General features: G+C 43.9%; 5 non-coding genes across 5 annotated transcripts; all 5 read left to right on the top strand.

Annotated features, from left to right (window-relative positions):
* The first annotated feature begins 3,441 nt into the window (after nt 1-3,441).
* On the top strand, nt 3,442-3,581 carry LOC141167896 (U4 spliceosomal RNA). Its single transcript, XR_012251680.1, has one exon. It is a non-coding gene; the product is annotated as a U4 spliceosomal RNA (small nuclear RNA).
* Nucleotides 3,582-7,403: 3,822 nt separating this feature from the next.
* Nucleotides 7,404-7,543, top strand: LOC141168106 (U4 spliceosomal RNA). The gene has a single exon (XR_012251857.1). It is a non-coding gene; the product is annotated as a U4 spliceosomal RNA (small nuclear RNA).
* An 879-nt stretch (nt 7,544-8,422) lies between these two features.
* On the top strand, nt 8,423-8,495 carry TRNAK-UUU (transfer RNA lysine (anticodon UUU)). The gene has a single exon. It is a non-coding gene; the product is annotated as a tRNA-Lys (tRNA).
* Nucleotides 8,496-9,201: 706 nt separating this feature from the next.
* LOC141167884 (U4 spliceosomal RNA) lies at nt 9,202-9,341 on the top strand. The gene has a single exon (XR_012251669.1). It is a non-coding gene; the product is annotated as a U4 spliceosomal RNA (small nuclear RNA).
* Nucleotides 9,342-14,858: 5,517 nt separating this feature from the next.
* LOC141168370 (U4 spliceosomal RNA) lies at nt 14,859-14,998 on the top strand. Its single transcript, XR_012252108.1, has one exon. It is a non-coding gene; the product is annotated as a U4 spliceosomal RNA (small nuclear RNA).
* The last annotated feature ends 3,970 nt before the right edge of the window (nt 14,999-18,968 follow it).

The raw sequence follows: 18,968 nt of genomic DNA, 5'->3' as shown, positions 1-18,968 counted from the left end.
TACTATGGCTGTGTGCCCACTATGTGTTTTTTAAGCTTTTCCGCAGCAGCAATGCTTAAAAAACGCTTGGTAGAAGGTCTGCCATGTTCCCCAATGATAATCTGCATGTGCTGTGCACATGTTGCGGAAATTCAGCTGCGGATTATCATTGCGGAAAAATCCACAGCACTACCAATTATTTTGCGGAATTGTGGCGTTTTCGCCGTCATTGACTTTCATTGGACCGCAAGACATCCGCATCACTGCATCTGTACATGCGGATTCCATGCGGTTCAATGTGCGGATGGTACCCGGGCTTGGAGAAGAGGAGACTCTCATCCAGACCCAGGTACCATAGTATCTGTAAAAAAAATAATAAAATAAAAAATATACATTATACTTACCTTCTGATGACCCCCGGAGTCCTTGTCCTGGCATGCCGGCAGCTCACGGTAGACTAAAAGGACCTGCGGTGACGTCATGGCAGGACAAGGACTCCGGGGGCCATCAGTATGTAAGTATATATTTATTTTTACCATTCTTTTACGGGCACACTATATAAATCTACGCCGGCTGCATGGATTTATATAGTGTGACCAAGTTGTCAAGCACTTTCCAAGTGATGCTAAAATCGCTTGGAAATCAGGAAAAAATAAAAAGATTCATCCAGTCTATTCAGCGCTCCCAAACGACAGGCACCAGGTAGAAGTATTATAGATCTTCAGAAATTTACTTAGGATAAAAATCATCACAAAACGATACATAGAACAACGCGTTTCGGCTATATATTTATACAAAATAGCCTTCCTCATGTGAGATATGGCAATATATATGTGTAGAACAGGCAAGAAAGCTTGTAAAAGAACTTCAACATGACGTTTCAAGGATGGAGCGAGACTGCCATCTACTGGCCAGATACAGTCAAGCGGAACCAAAATATGCAAGGGAAGTTGCAGGGAGAGCAGGTTCAGACGCTGGACCCGATCAGGTGACTTCCAGGAAGGAGTTCCGGGAGATAAGAGGCCAGCGCGCCAAACCTGAGGGTTCTTTGGCGCCAAGCAGCAGAAAGGAGCAGACGTGCTCCCTGCGTCCTGAGAAACTCTGCGTGACAGGCCAAATCCAGAGGCCTGAGAGGTGCTCCAGCCGGGCACCGGTAAAAGAGCTCTGGATCCCTCACAGTTGTGACCCGAGTGCTGTGCCTGCTGAGGAGACTAGGAACCTGATCGCGGTGCTGAGTGAGTTCGCGGAACCCGACGTCACCCGCCGACAGACGAGGCCTGGACCCCCCTATCCAAGGCTCGAGAGACTGCCTCCAATGGCCAAGCAGAGAGGAGTTGAGAGACGGTTGCCCCAGGAAAGTCACGCCAGCGGAGACAGAGTAGCTGCATACGTGAGCAGGGCCGTCACTTCCACTGTTCACCCACGGTACTGGGGACAATTGGGTTTAGGTACTCAGGTTGGGAGGGGAACGGTTGGGGCTAAAGTAGCACAACATGATTTAATTGAATTTATCCGGAAGAGACTCACGGCCAAGCGGGAATAACCGGTGACCCCCGCTAGAGCCAAATGCACAGTTAAAGAACTTGCGTGGTGTCTCCCATGATTGAGGGCATCACCTTACTTTGAAGAGACTGCGCCTTACTTTGAGAGACTGCGCCTTACTTTTAGAGACTGCACCTTACTTTGAGAAATTTCGTATTTTTCTGATATTTCAAACCACTGTTCATTACCCTTGTTGCTAATCCCTTGTTTCAGTATACCTGTTGTATAAAACTGGTTACAATCATCTCTGACTGTTCTCGCCTTGTGTCTCTGTGCGTTGCATTCCGGCACCTGCTTTACATATGTATAAATCTATAGCTGAAACGCGTTGTTCTATGTATCGTTTTGTGATGATTTTTATCCTAAGTAAATTTCTGAAGATCTATAATACTTCTACCTGGTGCCTGTCGTTTGGGAGCGCTGAATAGACTGGATGAATCTTTTTATTTCTTCCTGATCTTCATTCCACGGTCTCCTGGCTGAGAGATCCGTTGTCTCCAGACTATAGCTGCACATCAAGGAGACAAGGCATCTCAGTCAGACCTAATAGGTCGATACGCTATACCACAAGCTACATCAAAGGTGAGCAAATCAGCTTCTAAAAAAGAATATATAAAAAAAAAGAGTTGTACTAAATTATCTGCACTTAGATCTGCGCCCGTGTTTTTTGTCTTTCCCCCTCTCCTAGACCCTATAGCCTTGGGGTCATAAACCTCTGACCAAAATCACCTGGAAAGCGAATGACAACCCGCATGAGGAAATGCATGTGAAGAACGCTCCACATCCGCATGTCCCTGGCAGGAAAAACACATGTACAATCCGCATGTACAATCCGCCTGTACAATCCGCATGCACAATCCGCCTGAACAATCCGCATGCACAATCCGCATGTACAATCCGCATGCACAATCCGCATGCACAATCCGCACGTAGAATCCGCATGCACAATCCGCATGTACAATCCGCACGTAGAATCCGCATGTACAATCCGCACGTAGAATCCGCATGCACAATCCGCATGCACAATCCGCACGTAGAATCCGCATGCACAATCCGCATGTACAATCCGAATTCACAATCCGCATGTACAATCCGCACGTAGAATCCGCATGCACAATCCACATGTACAATCCGCATGTACAATCCGCATGTACAATCCGCATGTACAATCTGCATGCACAATCCCCATGTACAATCCGCATGTACAATCCGCATGCGTTTTTTTCTGCCAGGCAGATGCAGAAACGCTCAGGAAAAAATCCGGAGCATTCTGCATCATGGGCACATAGCCTTAGGCGGCATTCAGTCACTATTTGGTGTTATTATGTGGTGATGGTATGGCGGTATTCTGTCACTATCTGGTGTTATTATGTGGTGATGGTATGGCGGTATTCAGTCACTATCTGGTGTTATTATGTGGTGATGGTATGGCGGTATTCAGTCACTATTTAGTGTTATTATGTGGTGATGGTATGGCGGTATTCAGTCACTATTTGGTGTTATTATGTGGTGATGGTATGGCGGTATTCAGTCACTATGTGGTGTTATTATGTGGTGATGGTATGGCAGTATTCAGTCACTATTTGGTGTTATATAGTTATACTATGGCGGTATTCAGTCACTATTTAGTGCTATTATGTGGTGATGGTATGGCGGTATTCAGTCACTATCTGGTGTTATTATGTGGTGATGATATGACGGTATTCAGTTATTGAAGAGCAGTCAGATGGAGGATGAACCCTCTCCCCTCCCCCAGCCTGGGGGGCTTTTCTTTCTTCCATTACAGATTTAGGGGAGGGGCGTTATTAGCATATCCACTCCCAGAATCCTTTGCTCCCACAGCCCCCTAATGGCTTTGTCTCTCCTCAGTGTAGACAGAGCCCCAGATCCGGAGGCCGCAGCTCCTCACAGATGGCCTCCAGCTTTGCGCAGTGGCAGTATCATAGCCCATGAGGTTTATCCGAGGCGTGATTATTGCTAGTTGAAAACTTTTCCCAATACCCCGCCATGAGGGCTCGTAATACAGTCAGCATGGCAATTTTTGACAGTCTCCCAGGAGACTGAATAGGTGGTAAAGAGCAGACTAAGGATGGGTGGTGTGCAAATAGCAATCTGTGAGCTTTGTGGTTGGAGTTTGTTATGTTAGTGCTTTCAGTTGTGCAATGTGGTGGCCATCTTTGCACTCTTGTGGTGGCTCTGATGCCGCCATCTTTGTACTCTTGATAATACTGTGCGGCCGTCATCTTTGTACTCTTGTGGTAGCTCTGGTGCCGCCATCTTTGCACTCTTGTGGTAGCTCTGGTGCCGCCATCTTTGCACTCTTGTGGTAGCTCTGGTGCCGCCATCTTTGTACTCTTGTGGTGGCTCTGATGCCGCCATCTTCGTACTCCTGATAATACTGTGCGGCCGCCATCTTTGCACTCTTGTGGTAGCTCTGGTGCCGCCATCTTTGCACTCTTGTGGTATCTCTGGTGCCGCCATCTTTGTACTCTTGTGGTAGCTCTGGTGCCGCCATCTTTGTACTCTTGTGGTGGCTCTGATGCCGCCATCTTTGTACTCCTGATAATACTGTGCGGCCGCTATCTTTGTACTCTTGTGGTGTGTCTGGTGCCGCCATATTTGTACTCCTGATAATACTGTGCGGCCGCCATCTTTGCACTCTTGTGGTAGCTCTGGTGCCGCCATCTTTGTACTCTTGTGGTAGCTCTGGTGCCGCCATCTTTGTACTCCTGATAATACTGTGCGGCCGCTATCTTTGTACTCTTGTGGTGTGTCTGGTGCCGCCATCTTTGTACTCCTGATAATACTGTGCGGCCGCCATCTTTGCACTCTTGTGGTAGCTCTGGTGCCGCCATCTTTGTACTCTTGTGGTAGCTCTGGTGCCGCCATCTTTGTACTCTTGTGGTGGCTCTGATGCCGCCATCTTTGTACTCCTGATAATACTGTGCGGCCGCTATCTTTGTACTCTTGTGGTGTGTCTGGTGCCGCCATCTTTGTACTCCTGATAATACTGTGCGGCCGCCATCTTTGCACTCTTGTGGTAGCTCTGGTGCCGCCATCTTTGCACTCTTGTGGTAGCTCTGGTGCCGCCATCTTTGTACTCTTGTGGTAGCTCTGGTGCCGCCATGTTTGTACTCCTGATATTACTGTGCGGCCGCCATCTTTGCACTCTTGTGGAGTGTCTGGTGCCGCCATCTTTGTACTCCTGATAATACTGTGCGGCCGCCATCATTGTACTCTTGTGGTGTGTATGGTGCCGCCATCTTTGTACTCCTGATAATACTCTGCGGCCGCTATCTTTGTACTCTTGGGGTGTGTCTGGTGCCGCCATCTTTGTACTCCTGATAATACTGTGCGGCCGCTATCTTTGTACTCTTGTGGTGTGTCTGGTGCCGCCATCTTTGTACTCCTGATAATACTGTGCGGCCGCTATCTTTGTACTCTTGTGGTAGCTCTGGTGCCGCAATCTTTGTACTCCGGATAATACAGTGCGGCCGCCATCTTTGTACTCTTGTGGTGTGTCTGATGCCGCCATCTTTGTACTCCTGATAATACTGTGCGGCCGCCATCTTTGCACTCTTGTGGTAGCTCTGGTGCCGCCATCTTTGCACTCTTGTGGTAGCTCTGGTGCCGCAATGTTTGTACTCCTGATAATACTGTGCTGCCGCCATCTTTGTACTCTTGTGGTGTGTCTGGTGCCGCCATCTTTGTACTCCTGATAATACTGTGCAGCTGCCATCTTTGTACTCTTGTGGTGGCTCTGGTGCCGCCATGTTTGTACTCCTGATAATACTGTGTGGCCTCCATCTTTGTACTCTTGTGTCTGATGCCGCCATATTCGTGCTCATGATTCTGTGCTGTCGCCATATTTGTGCTCCTAGCGATCCCATTCTCAAGTTGTGATTATCACCACACATGTTGTTATTTCTCTGGGAGACCATACAGATTCGATCACTGCCACCAGATGTCAGGGGATGCAACTCAGCTGCCTCTTATGGTCAGGACAATTACACAATAGACTGACGAGTGATGGACGAGGCCCCAGCTGCTTCTACTACAAGGCCGGTTATTGAGCAACTCACAGTGAGTGTACGGTATATGCACCTCCAATTCAAACGCATGGAATATATGTATATGTATATATACATATATATATATATACATATATATATATATATATATATATATATATATATATATATATACCCCCCGTATGGTCACTGCCAGCTCCACAATAACAAAAGGGAACCACTGCTCGCTGCCACCACCTCTGATTGGACACCCTTTACAGATAGCGTATGGCTTCAGGGTTGCGGTTTACAGAGCCAGAGGAACAGCGATATTAAATTTTATATAGTTAATAAAATATATAAATCCAGAAAGGTAGGCAGTGTTTACAAAAATATACAAAGATGATACAAAAGGGGAACAAAACAATATGGTATATATTCAATTACATAAAATAAAAGGGATAATAAGAGAAAAGTACTAAACCTAATCATGGAAATGAATCAGAGCTTAGTGGAAGAAAGTATTCCTTAGAGCAATAGACAGAATCACAGAGTACTGTGTCTTCCAGAACTGACAAATACCAAAAACCCAAACTTTGCTTTTTATTAGATCAAGGTTACCCGCACATGCCTCCCCTCAGTGAGCTTATATGGGGGCCTGTCATGGGATGTGCTAGGTCTTTTAGAAGTTTATGAGATTTCCAACTTTCAGCATATCTTTGCCCCTGGAGGTCCCAGGTGGGAGATATTATTGTGTTTTCTATCACGATTTTACCTTTCTATAGAGATGAAACATGGCACAGATAGCATCATCCATCGGAATGATATTAAGTTGGAGGGGTTCGGATGGCCTTACCATGATGTGAGTGAATGCATTATGGCTGTCCTTTCGCTACAGCACTGAAAATATTTCTCCCATAAATATCGGATTGATGCAACCCCAATATTCATCACTGACCACTGGCTCCTGAGTGTCTGAGATAATTCCATGAACAGAGGAAGCCCCTATACTTCTCTGCCTCTGAGCATAAGAATCCTAAGTTTGTTGGCTGGTTCCCATCAGATCCCTAAGGCCACGATCCCACTATCAGTATTTAGTCAGTATTTTTTCTCAGGAGTAGGAGCCAAAACCAGGTGAGGAACAATCAGAGAAAAGGTATAATAGAAATAAGTGCATAAATTCTGCATTTATCACCCACTCCTGGTTTTGTCTCCCACTCCTGAGAAAAAATACTGACCGAATACTGACCAAATACTGATAGTGGGGACGTGGCCTTAATGTAATTACCTGCTCACAGCAGGAAGTCCCTACTTCAATGTTCAGCTCTTTCTCACTTCCCCAGTTATAATTAATCCCATATGTTCAATGTGAGGGTGATATGTCCCATGTCTGGAGATATCTTTATGGATTTTACAATTTCTCTCTAAGACATCTGTTGCATTATCTCCCTCCACTACCTAGAAATAAAACTACTATTTTTCTGGGCCCATAAACCTTAGATCTATGGAAATACGCAATTATTTTACACCAAATAGTGTAAAATGTAAAGAAACAGTAACAAAAAAATAATAAAATAGAATTTTTGGTTCCTGCATATAAAAAGCGACTGTAACATCATACGTACCCTAAAAAGGTACCGTTAAAAGCTCCTACAGCTCGGCACAAATAATAACGAAATGTGGCCCCACACAGCAACATCGCTGGAAAAATGTTCTCCATCCTCCCTGCTACCAATTCTTCTTAAGGGAGGGGTTTATTAGCATATCCACTCCCAGAATCCTTTGCTCCCACAGCCCCCTAATGACTTTGTCTCTCCTCAGTGTAGACAGAGCCCCAGATCCGGAGGCCGCAGCTCCTCACAGATGGCCTCCAGCTTTGCGCAGTGGCAGTAACATAGCCAATGAGGTTTATCCGAGGCGTGATTATTGCTAGTTGAAAACTTTTCCCAATACCCCGCCATGAGGGCTCGTAATACAGTCAGCATGGCAATTTTTGACAGTCTCCCAGGAGACTGAATAGGTGGTTAATAGTAGAAGAAGAGTTATTGCTGTTTAACTGGAGTAATTCTATATACAGTTGTATTGGAGCCGTATGTTACATGTGTCGGGCTCAGAATTATAAGTAACATTTCACTTCCCTGAGGACAAGAGAATCAGCAAAGAAACGTGCGGGATCAATTACAGGATTACTATCTAGTCAGCTGCTTCCCCGGAGATTTCTCCATGTAGTCATGTTGTTGTTTTTTTCTTGTTATGTGGGCATGGTATTGCGGTATTACAGTCACTATTAGTTATTATCTATAAGTGTCTGATAACAGCATCCCTCAGCCACCAATTGATTAAAAGTCCCTTATGGCATTTGCCACCCCCCCCCCCCTAATTCATCATAAGTCCCTGTATAGTTTTCTCTTCCACCCCTAGTTCATAATATGTCCTTTATAGCGTCCTCCACCAACCCCAATTCATTATGAGACCCTCTAAGTATCTTCCTCCCACAACTCAATTTATTCTAAGTCCCTTATGGCATCCTACACCACTCCCAATTCATAATAAGTCCCTTGTGGTGTCCTCCCGCACTCTCCTGTTTATTATAAGCCTCTGTATAGCATTCTCCCCAATTCATTATAAGTCCCTGATATCATCCTGTCCCATCCACAAGTCATTACAAGTCCCTGATGACGTCCTCCCTCCAATTCAATCGTTGCCTCTTATGGGATCATCTCTGCATTGCTGGACAGGTCTGGAATACAGAAGAGACGGTTCCCTTCCAGGACGTAGAAACCAATGGACAGAACGTATAGTGGTGAGTGGAGATAGTCTGTAACCAGAAAGGAGGAGCAGACGGCCGACAATACAGGAGAAAGTCATTGTGTCAGTGATCATGTACAGAAGCCCGGATAGCTCAGTCGGTAGAGCATCAGACTTTTAATCTGAGGGTCCAGAGTTCAAGTCCCTGTTCAGGCGGAAGCTTTTAATAAAGATGAAACCAATAAACGCTATTTCTAAAGGATATAAGAGACCTAGGGAAGGACAAATGATGGCGACTGTTCAAGAAAATATCACGGTTACTGTAATATCCTTGATTCCAGTTAGTTTTGGGTGGTGACCTTGTTCTCCTTAGCTGCACTTTTGGCGCCAACAACAGGCGATCACTGGTAATGTAATATAGGAACTTGTGAACAGTCTGTATAGAGGGCACTATATGGCGGTATTCAGTCACTATTTAGTATTATAATGTGGTCATGGTATGGCGGTATTTAATTACTATTTTCTGTTATGTGCTGATGGTATGGCGGTTATAAGTCACTATTTGTTATTATATGGTCACGGCATGACAGTATTGCCTCTCAGCTTCTCTTCTTGCGCCATCATCAGGAAGTTCCTGGTAATGCAATCCTGTAACACATAAGTGAAGGTTCCCCCAGGACGCAGGAGCAGACAGTCTGTATAGCAGGAGGTGGTGACACTATGGTCAGATGGAGGATAAACCCCCTCCCCTCCCCCAGCCTGGGGGGCTTTTCTTTCTTCCATTACAGATTTAGTGGAGGGGCGTTATTAGCATATCCACTCCCAGAATCCTTTGCTCCCACAGCCCCCTAATGACTTTGTCTCTCCTCAGTGTAGACAGAGCCCCAGATCCGGAGGCCGCAGCTCCTCACAGATGGCCTCCAGCTTTGCGCAGTGGCAGTATCATAGCCCATGAGGTTTATCCGAGGCGTGATTATTGCTAGTTGAAAACTTTTCCCAATACCCCGCCATGAGGGCTCGTAATACAGTCAGCATGGCAATTTTTGACAGTCTCCCAGGAGACTGAATAGGTGGTTGAGATAGATCTAAATCGGCCATGTGCTGTAGGATCAATATTCTAGAAATTATAACATTTCAGGTATATTTCTATGCCAATGAGAACTTGTTCCATGCGGGAAGAATTATATATATATATATATATCTGTGTGTATAAAGATCAAACACCCACTTTTCCAAAAATAAATAAAAAATTAACACATTTGGTATCGCTTGGTACATATATAAAATACTATTTATTATATACGGCGTGCACCAAAACAGAAGAAAGTGTAAATGGCAAATTCTCTGGGATTTTTTTGGTCACCTCCCAAAATATGATGGAATAATAAGAGATAAAAAAGTCATATAGACCCCAAAATAGTACTGATAGTATATGTGTATATATATACATATCAGAAAATGTAAAACAATACATGAAAAAATTCTATATATACTGTACATATGTGTGTGTATATATATATATATTTATTTACATGAATATATAATTCGAAAAATACAGGTGCAGCACTAGCAAAGTTATTACAAAAACAGTTGGGTGCTAAATACGCCTTACAGGCAAAACCAAACCTCAAGACGTCCAGCAAAGACAAAGGCAGCGCTCCATAGTCCAATATAGGGGGATTTATTGACCCATCACGTCAGGGCAATGTTTCGTTCAAAATGTGAAACTTTTTCCAGCTTGAAAAAGTTCACCCTATATTGAACAATGGAGTGCTGCTGCCTTTGTCTTTTTTGGATATATATGTATATATAAATATATTTTTATTTTTTCTTTAAATATTATAAATATTAGATATGAACATTTTTTGAAAAATCTAAAAAATGTTAAAGATATATATATATATATATATATATATATATATATATATATATATATGCACATAATTTTTATTTTTTCTTTAAATATTCTAATATATATTTAAATATATGTATATAAAATGATATATATATAATATGTATTTAAATATAGATATGATATGTATATCTATTTTTTTCTTCTTAAACTGAGAAAATACGATTTATTTAAATATATTTATTCAATATATATATAATTTTAATTTTTTTCTTTAAATGTCTTTGATTTTTTTTCAGTCCCTTCGGGGTTTAACCCTGCGATTGCCTGATATAAGAGACCCGCAGCCGCTCCATACATCATGGATCGCACCCAGACTGTGGACCGCAGATTTGTGAAACCGGTCTTAGATAAACCTTTCCTCTGGACGGAGCTCCGCCGTTATGGACGGGTCGTGTCTGGAATTACTGCTCAGCTTTATTTTAGTAAATGGAGCTCAGTTGCAATACCACACACAACCTGTGAACCGGAGTGGCGCTGTTTTTGGAAGAAAGCAGCCATAATTTCTAATACAGTACATGTTTGTAAAGCACTTTGGGTTTTTTTGGACAATGAATAGTATTTATTAGGTGAAGTTTTCTGTACTTGTATGTACAAACATAGCGGTGACAGGGGCCTTCACTAGACCCCCGGCTGTCATGGTAACCCATCGGCACCATGCAATCACATTGCAGGAGTGGGTGGGAATTTGGGGGGTCGAGATGGGTGCAGACAAATCACGACCATTTACATGCCGCTGTCAGACATTGTCAGAGGGTTGAACAGCAGCGATCAGAGCTTGCACCGGTGGTTGTCTTTGTTTCCCATAGCAACCAATCACGGTCCGGATTTCATTTCTTACACAGCTCTGGTAAAATGAAAGCTGCTCTGTGATTGGTTGCTATGGACACCAAAGACTTTCATAGCAACTGTTTCTTTCTGGGGTCACACAGACTTTTCTACAGAAAAAATAAATAAATTAAGAAAAACACTAAAAGTGTGTGATAAAAACACAAAACCGCAAGTGATGGGGGAAGGGGAATCACAGACCCAACCTATGTTAGAGGACAGACCCCACAGGGAGAGAGCCGTGGTCTCTTTCGATGTACATGGAGCCTTTCAGCTGACTATGATCCGGTCTAATCACCTTAAAGGGGTTGTCCAGGACAGAAATCTTCAAAGTGTTTCCGAGGATAAACGTCTCTATGTCACCAGACTTCCTAATATCCAGCGCTGCCTTCCTGTCGCTTCCTCTGGTCTTTGTTGACAAGTTGCTGCCGAGACATCACAACTACAGAACGTGACCACTGCAGCCAATCACCAGACTGATGCCGACCTCAGTGATTGGCTGTAGTGGTCACAAGTTGTGGCATCACTGCTGCAGCCTCTTGACAGGACGGGAAGCAATGACAGACAGGCAGCTCGGAAGTATCGGGGGGTGAGGAAAACACAGTTTATTATTATTTTCACTGGGCGAGCCTACGGAGATAGAAAACTTAATAATAGAAAAACCCTTTAAAAAGTTGAAAAAATACTCGCCTCCATACTTCATAAACAGCCAGTCACTGTACATCCTCTAAGGCCGTACAGATGTGGGATCACTGCAGCCAGTCTATGATCACATTGGTCACTGCTATGGCTAGTGATTGGCTGCAGCGGTTACATTGTAAAATGGTTAAACAAAACTGTCTACACACCTTCTTATAAGAGACAGACTAAATATTATGCATTTTCTTTATGTTGCTGCCATGTTGGCGTTCCATTATGTTGGTCTTGTTGCACATAGTACAGGCTCTTGTTGCACATAGTACAGGCTCTTATTGCTCTCATGTTATGTGTATGGTCCGAGCGGAAGTGACGGGGAACTGTGCAGAGATGGCGCTCGGCCTTGTGGCTTCAAATGGTATTACTGTGTGACTGCGTAGGTGACCCCTTGAACATCGGATGTTTCCTGCTACTCAGGATCAGTCATAGGGGGCACACAAAGCAGGCGGGAGCTGTGCACATCAGTAGTTATGGTGTGCAGCCTTAGGTCACTTACAGAGGGAACATAACCTCTGTGACTGACCCTGGCAGGTCCAAGGAGGCATTCATCCTATGGGCTTCAGTGAGCGTGCATGTAATATATGGTATCAGTATAGATCCCTTCATACTTCCCAGGTGCAAGAAATAATGTATTTATATAATACAAGGTGTTAGTTGTTGTTAGTTCCACACTGAAATCTTACCACTCCTATGTTTTCCACAGAGCCTGGATAGCTCAGTCAGTAGAACATCAGACTTTTAATCTGAGGGTCCAGGGTTCAAGTCCCCATTTGGGCAGAATTGTTATTTAATAAAATTTCATGACATTTTTTTTCAAACAACTGCATGATATGTATGTAAGGTCACCTGCACAGTTTCCCATATTGTGGCATCCATAGGCCACAGATTACACCGTCCCTTTTTGGATCACCTTGGGGAAGACCCGGCTTTATACAGATTTCGGGTAAGTATAAATAACCCGAGGCTGATTCGTTAATTAATCAGAAGTCACATTGGTCAGTTTTTGTCAAGGATTAGAAAAAAATGTCTGTTCCACACTAGTCCAGAGTTGTGTCCGGAGCCGCCAGCCTGATTTTTATTTTTTTTCTGAACAACTTTTCGAAAGTCACAAACAGAGAACATGGTTTATGGACACATTGAAAACCCATAAAGAACTGTCTAGAAATTTCTGGATGGTGCAAAAACCCGATTAAGTCTGGTATTACTGCTCAGCTCTATTGAAGAGAATAGGGCCTAGCTGCAATACCACAAACAACCTGTTCACAGGGGTGGCGCTGTTTTTTGTAACTCCGAAAAATTGCTATAAACTAGTAGTTGCATTTTTGAGACTGAATCATGTGGTTATAATAGATGTGCTTTCCTATTTTGTGGAGGTGGGAGATCTGACTTGTCTGCAGGCTGACGATGAAAGAAGTGGCCAATCTATTTTTTTTTCTCTCTGTTTTCTAAAAGCCACAACATTTTTATTTCTCCATCCGCGTTGCTGTATGAGAGCTCATCTCTTGCGGGACGAGATTTAGTGTTGTATGATAGCATTCATTTTGCCATAAAATATACTGAATAGTGGGAAAAATTCCAAGTAATGAAAAAGTTTTGATTCCGCCATTGTTATTTGAGTTTTGATTTTTTGGCGTTCAAGTTGCTGTAAAAATGACCTGATAACTTTCTTCTACTTGTCAGTGCGATCATCGTGATGTCACATTTTATATAGTTGTTTTACTGTAAAAAAAAAAAATCAAACTGCTTTAAATAAAAATATCTTGTTTCAGCCATCATATTCTGAAAGCCATAACTTTTATTTTTTGGGTTGTTAGAGTTGTACGAGGTCTTGTTTTTTTCGGGGCGAGGTGTAGTCTATATTGTACCATTTTGGGGTCCATATGACTTTCGTATCTGTTTTAATTCCACTTTATTTTGGGAGGTGACATGACCCCTCCCCCAACCTCCCCTGCAATTCTGCCATTTAGATTTTTTTTTCTTCGGTTTCGGCTTGTAGCATTTGGGATAAAAATATTTTATTAGTTCAGATATTTAGAAACCCAGCAATACCCAATGTGCTAATTTTTTTACATATTGGTAAAAGGGGAGTGATTTTATTTTTATCAGTCCCCTTTGGGGACTTGGACCTGTGATTGCTTAATACTCACCTCTATACAGGCAACCTCTGTACATCCTATTCTGGACGCACAGATGGGCATGATCTTATTTTTATCAGTCCCCTTAGGGGACTTAAACCTGCAATTGCTTAATATTCGCCTCCATAAATAGGAAACAGCCCATCTCTGTACATCCTATTTTGGCCGTACAGAAGTGTGATCACTACTGTCAGTCTCCAGTCACATTGGTTACTGCTGTGGCTAGTGATTGGCTGCAGTGGTTACATTGTAAAAGGGCTTAAAAAACCTGTCTATGCACCTTCTTATAAGAGACCGTGGTTGCATTCACTCTTTGGAAGTGCTCAGAGGCTAATGGAAGCGAGTTAGGTCCAGCCTGAAATAGTCCTAAATCTTTAGTTCAGGGTTCGAGTACCTTTTCAGGCTGAAACTTTTAATAAAATTGAATAAAAAATGTTGAAATGACTCCATGATATATAGGTGATATAATATGATATATAGGTGATATAATATAATATACAGCACAACAGGCCTAATATTATGGGAGGAGGCTCAGCATGGAGGACTAGCGGTGATCTCCTCTGATGGTGCCACAGCTAGGTCACCTGTACAGTTCCTTACATTGTGGCCTCTATAGGGCCACAGATTACAACATCCCTTTTCGACCACCTGATGGACCTGGTATTACACAGGATGCGGGTGTCTATAAGTGATCGGAGAGGCCGAGCCCAGAGATAGTATTCTCTCACTGTCTGGCATTATTATGAGATCATGGTAAGTTGGTATTTAGTCACTACTTTGTGTTATTCTGCGCTCATGGTATAACGGTATTATATCAGTGCATAAACCCCCTCCCCTCCCCCAGCCTGGGGAGCTTTTCTTTCTGCCATTACAGACTTAGGGGAGGGGTGTTATTAGCATATCCACTCCCAGAATCCTTTGCTCCCACAGCCCCCTAATGACTTTGTCTCTCCTCAGTGTAGACAGAGCCCCAGATCCGGAGGCCGCAGCTTCTCACAGATGGCCTCCAGCTTTGCGCAGTGGCAGTATCATAGCCCATGAGGTTTAGCCGAGGCGTGATTATTGCTAGTTGAAAACTTTTCCCAATACCCCGCCATGATGATTTGAAATACAGTCAGCATGGCAATTTTTGACAGTCTCCCAGGAGACTGAATAGGTGGTAAAGAGCAGACTAAGGATGGGTGGTGTGCAAATAGCAATCTGTGAGCTTTGTGGTTGGAGTTTGTCATGATAGTGCTTTCAGTTGTGCAATGTGGTGGCCATCTTTGTACTCGTGTGGTGGCTCTGATGCTGCCGTCTTTGTACAACTTATAATAATGTGCGGCCACCGTCTTCGTACTCCTGATAATACTGTGCGGTCGCCATCTTTGTACTCTTGTGGTAGCTCTGGTGCCGCCATCTTTGCACTCTTGTGGTAGCTCTGGTGCCGCCATCGTTGTACTCTTGTGGTAGCTCTGGTGCCGCCATCTTTGTACTCTTGTGGTGGCTCTGATGCCGCCATCTTTGTACTCCTGATAATACTGTGCGGCCGCTATCTTTGTACTCTTGTGGTGTGTCTGGTGCCGCCATCTTTGTACTCCTGATAATACTGTGCGGCCGCCATCTTTGTACTCTTGTGGTGGCTCTGATGCTGCCATCTTTGTACTCCTGATAATACTGTGCGGCCGCCATCTTTGTACTCCTGATAATACTGTGCGGCCGCCATATTTGTACTCTTGTGGTAGCTCTGGTGCCGTCATCTTTGCACTCTTGTGGTAGCTCTGGTGCCGCCATCTTTGTACTCCTGATAATACTGTGCGGCCGCCATCTTTGCACTCTTGTGGTAGCTCTGGTGCTGCCATCTTTGTACTCCTGATAATACTGTGCGGCCGCCATCTTTGCACTCTTGTGGTAGCTCTGGTGCCGCCATCTTTGCACTCTTGTGGTAGCTCTGGTGCCGCCATCTTTGTACTCTTGTGGTAGCTCTGGTGCCGCCATCTTTGTACTCTTGTGGTGGCTCTGATGCCGCCATCTTTGTACTCCTGATAATACTGTGCGGCCGCTATCTTTGAACTCTTGTGGTGTGTCTGGTGCCGCTATCTTTGTACTCCTGATAATACTGTGCGGCCGCCATCTTTGCACTCTTGTGGTAGCTCTGGTGCCGCCATCTTTGCACTCTTGTGGTAGCTCTGGTGCCGCCATCTTTGTACTCTTGTGGTAGCTCTGGTGCCGCAATGTTTGTACTCCTGATAATACTGTGCTGCCGCCATCTTTGTACTCTTCTGGTGGCTCTGGTGCCGCCATGTTTGTACTCCTGATATTACTGTGCGGCCGCCATCTTTGCACTCTTGTGGAGTGTCTGGTGCCGCCATCTTTGTACTTCTGATAATACTGTGCGGCCGCTATCTTTGTACTCTTGTGGTGTGTCTGGTGCCGCCATCTTTGTACTCCTGATAATACTCTGCGGCCGCTATCTTTGTACTCTTGTGGTGTGTCTGGTGCCGCCATCTTTGTACTCCTGATAATACTGTGCGGCCGCCATCTTTGTACTCTTGTGGTGTGTCTGGTGCCGCCATCTTTGTACTCCTGATAATACTGTGCGGCCGCTATCTTTGTACTCTTGTGGTGTGTCTGGTGCCGCCATCTTTGTACTCCTGATAATACTGTGCGGCCGCCATCTTTGTACTCTTGTGGTGTGTCTGGTGCCGCCATCTTTGTACTCCTGATAATACTGTGCGGCCGTCATCTTTGTACTCTTGTGGTAGCTCTGGTGCCGCAATCTTTGTACTCCGGATAATACAGTGCGGCCGCCATCTTTGTACTCTTGTGGTAGCTCTGGTGCCGCCATCTTTGTACTCCTGATAATACTGTGCGGCCGCCATCTTTGCACTCTTGTGATAGCTCTGGTGCCGCCATCTTTGCACTCTTGTGGTAGCTCTGGTGCCGCAATGTTTGTACTCCTGATAATACTGTGCTGCCGCCATCTTTGTACTCTTGTGGTGTGTCTGGTGCCGCCATCTTTGTACTCCTGATAATACTGTGCAGCTGCCATCTTTGTACTCTTGTGGTGGCTCTGGTGCCGCCATGTTTGTACTCCTGATAATACTGTGTGGCCTCCATCTTTGTACTCTTGTGTCTGATGCCGCCATATTCGTGCTCATGATTCTGTGTTGTCGCCATATTTGTGCTCCTAGCGATCCCATTCTCAAGTTGTGATTATCACCACACATGTTGTTATTCCTCTGGGAGACCATACAGATTCGATCACTGCCACCAGATGTCAGGGGATGCAACTCAGCTGCCTCTTATGGTCAGGACAATTACACAATAGACTGACGAGTGATGGACGAGGCCACAGCTGCTTCTACTACAAGGCCGGTTATTGAGGAACTCACAGTGAGTGTACGGTATATGCACCTCCAATTCCAACGCATGGAATATATGTATATGTATATATACATATATATATATATATATATACCCCCCGTATGGTCACTGCCAGCTCCACAATAACAAAAGGGAACCACTGCTCGCTGCCACCACCTCTGATTGGACACCCTTTACAGATAGCGTATGGCTTCAGGGTTGCGGTTTACAGAGCCAGAGGAACAGCGATATTAAATTTTATATAGTTAATAAAATATATAAATCCAGAAAGGTAGGCAGTGTTTATAAAAATATACAAAGATGATACAAAAGGGGAACAAAACAATATGGTATATATTCAATTACATAAAATAAAAGGGATAATAAGAGAAAAGTACTAAACCTAATCATGGAAATGAATCAGAGCTTAGTGGAAGAAAGTATTCCTTAGAGCAATAGACAGAATCACAGAGTACTGTGTCTTCCAGAACTGACAAATACTAAAAACACAAACTTTGCTTTTTATTAGATCAAGGTTACCCGCACATGCCTCCCCTCAGTGAGCTTATATGGGGGCCTGTCATGGGATGTGCTAGGTCTTTTAGAAGTTTACGAGATTTCCAACTTTCAGCATATCTTTGCCCCTGGAGGTCCCAGGTGGGAGATATTATTGTGTTTTCTATCACGATTTTACCTTTCTATAGAGATGAAACATGGCACAGATAGCATCATCCATCAGAATGATATTAAGTTGGAGGGGTTCGGATGGCCTTACCATGATGTGAGTGAATGCATTATGGTTGTCCTTTCGCTACAGCTCTGAAAATATTTCTCCCATAAATATCGGATTGATGCAACCCCAATATTCATCACTGACCACTGGCTCCTGAGTGTCTGAGATAATTCCATGAACAGAGGAAGCCCCTATACTTCTCTGCCTCTGAGCATAAGAATCCTAAGTTTGTTGGCTGGTTCCCATCAGATCCCTAAGGCCACGATCCCACTATCAGTATTTAGTCAGTATTTGGTCAGTATTTTTTCTCAGGAGTAGGAGCCAAAACCAGGTGAGGAACAATCAGAGAAAAGGTATAATAGAAATAAGTGCATAAATTCTGCATTTATCACCCACTCCTGGTTTTGTCTCCCACTCCTGAGAAAAAATACTGACCGAATACTGACCAAATACTGATAGTGGGGACGTGGCCTTAATGTAATTACCTGCTCACAGCAGGAAGTCCCTACTTCAATGTTCAGCTCTTTCTCACTTCCCCAGTTATAATTAATCCCATATGTTCAATGTGAGGGTGATATGTCCCATGTCTGGAGATATCTTTATGGATTTTACAATTTCTCTCTAAGACATCTGTTGCATTATCTCCCTCCACTACCTAGAAATAAAACTACTATTTTTCTGGGCCCATAAACCTTAGATCTATTGAAATACGCAATTATTTAACACCAAATAGTGTAAAATGTAAAGAAACAGTAACAAAAAAATAATAAAATAGAATTTTTGGTTCCTGCATATAAAAAGCGACTGTAACATCATACGTACCCTAAAAAGGTACCGTTAAAAGCTCCTACAGCTCGGCACAAATAATAACGAAATGTGGCCCGACACAGCAACATCGCTGGAAAAATGTTCTCCATCCTCCCTGCTACCAATTCTTCTTAAGGGAGGGGTTTATTAGCATATCCACTCCCAGAATCCTTTGCTCCCACAGCCCCCTAATGACTTTGTCTCTCCTCAGTGTAGACAGAGCCCCAGATCCG

Source organism: Phyllobates terribilis, unplaced genomic scaffold (assembly GCF_046119375.1).
Source record: "Phyllobates terribilis strain yellow unplaced genomic scaffold, ASM4611937v1 Scaffold_11__3_contigs__length_659146591, whole genome shotgun sequence".
NCBI lineage: Eukaryota > Metazoa > Chordata > Amphibia > Anura > Dendrobatidae > Phyllobates > Phyllobates terribilis.
This window is presented reverse-complemented; position numbering and strand designations above follow the sequence as displayed.